The sequence below is a fragment of the Sminthopsis crassicaudata genome, chromosome 1 (assembly GCF_048593235.1).
Source record: "Sminthopsis crassicaudata isolate SCR6 chromosome 1, ASM4859323v1, whole genome shotgun sequence".
Classification (NCBI taxonomy): Eukaryota; Metazoa; Chordata; class Mammalia; order Dasyuromorphia; family Dasyuridae; genus Sminthopsis; species Sminthopsis crassicaudata.
In genome coordinates, this window is record NC_133617.1 from 678823056 (window position 1) to 678824903 (window position 1848).

Here is a 1848-nt window from a genome sequence, read left to right on the forward strand (position 1 = left end):
ATAAAATATTTGAGAATATATCTACCAAAGGAAAGTCAGGAATTATATGAGCAAAATTGCAAAACGCCACAAAAATAAAGTCAGATTTAAATAATTGGAAAAATGGTAAGTGCTCTTGGATAGGCTGAGCGAATATAATAAAGATGACAATATTCCCTAAACTAATCTATTTATTTAGTGCTATACCAATCAGACAACCAAGAAACTAGTTTTTTTTTCTTTGTTAAATAGTTGTTTATTGGAAAAAGTGGGCTGAGGAGGGGGTCACTAGATTCACCAGAGAGCAACAACACCACACAAGTTAGGAGTGATGGGAGAGGTCAGCACAAAGCTCTGGGATCTCAGCCTCTTCCTGGACTGTGAGGGATGGCCTGGAGTGTTAGGGCATACCCAGATGGAAGGCCTTGACTTAGTAGGCATGGTTAGAGACAAAGAGCGATTCGCTGGCTGCAGCTCCTGACTTTCCACTTGGAGTTTACTTGCCTTGAGCAGCTTGGCTGTTAGCCGTGGCCCGCTTAATATATTCTTCTTGGGCAGCCTTGACATTTTCCTTCTTTCCGCCCCAGGTTTTAAGGGCAGATGCCTGCAGGGCTCGGCCATAAGAAAAGGTCAGGGCCCATGGCTTATGCAAGGGGCAGGTGTTGATGGCATTGAGGTTGATGGAGGCATCCTCCTCACTCTGACCCCCAGACAGGAAGGTGATACCAGTGACTGTAGGAGGCACAGTCCGGCGAAGGGCAGTTACAGTTGCCATTGCAATCTCCTCATGTGAATACTTCTGAGTACAGGCATGGCCAGCAGTGACCATGTTAGGCTTCAGCAAGGTCCCTTCCAGATAGACATGATGGTCACTCAGAGCCTTGTAGACAGCAGCCAGAACCTTCTCGGTGACATACTGACAACACTTCAGATCATGGTCTCCATCAGGGAGGATCTCTGGCTCCACAATGGGGACAATACCATTTTGTTGGCAAATGCTGGCATATCGGGCCAACACATTGGCATTCTCCATGATGGCAAGTGGGGAAGGTGTATTATGCCCTATCTTCAGAACACAACGTCATTTGGCAAAGTCAGCCCCATCCTTCTTATACTGGGCACAGCGCTCACTCAGCCCATCCAGACCTTGAGTGGTAGTCTCGCCATTGGTCCCTGCCAGGGGCACTACACCTTTGTCCACCTTGATGCCCACAATGCCACCCTTTGCCTTTATGACTTTGGGGAAGGGACGTCCATCACCAGCTTTCTGGTAGAGTGTCTCATGGAAAAGGATAACACCTCCAATACAAGTGTTCACTCGATCATCTGCTGTCAGAAGTAACTGCCTATAAAGGCGTCGATTTTCTTCTGTGTTCTCAGTTCCAATGGACTGCAGTCGCTTTGCAATGCTACCAGTGGACTCATCTGCTGCCAAGATTCCCTTGCCTGGAGCAACAATTCGGTGAGCTATGTCACACAGTTCTTTCTTTTGCTCTGGTGTCAATGCTGGGAATTGGGAAGACATGTTTTCCTTGGCTGTGTTGGTAGTTTCCGGCAGGAAGAAGACTGCTTATGGTCGGAGCCGAACTTCTGCGCTCTCTGAATCCGAACGTCGCCTATTGAACTCAGGGGGGGCGAAACTATTTTAATGACCTAAGAAAAATAACAACTAAATTCATATGGAAGAACAAAAGGTTGAGAATTTCAAGGGAATTAATGAAAAAAAAAATCAAATGAAGGTGGCCTAGCTGTACCTGATATAAAACATATCACAAAGCAGCAGTCACCAAAAACATTTGGTATTGGCTAAGAAATAGATTAGTTGATCAGTGGAATAGGTTAGGCTTACAAGACAAAATAGTAAATAAC

General features: G+C 45.7%; 2 pseudogenes; both read right to left on the reverse strand.

The window, feature by feature from the left end:
- Positions 1 to 209: 209 nt before the first annotated feature.
- LOC141551672 (fructose-bisphosphate aldolase A pseudogene) lies at positions 210 to 1012 on the reverse strand (annotated as a pseudogene).
- On the reverse strand, positions 210 to 1504 carry LOC141551673 (fructose-bisphosphate aldolase A pseudogene; annotated as a pseudogene).
- Between the last annotated feature and the right edge of the window lie 344 nt (positions 1505 to 1848).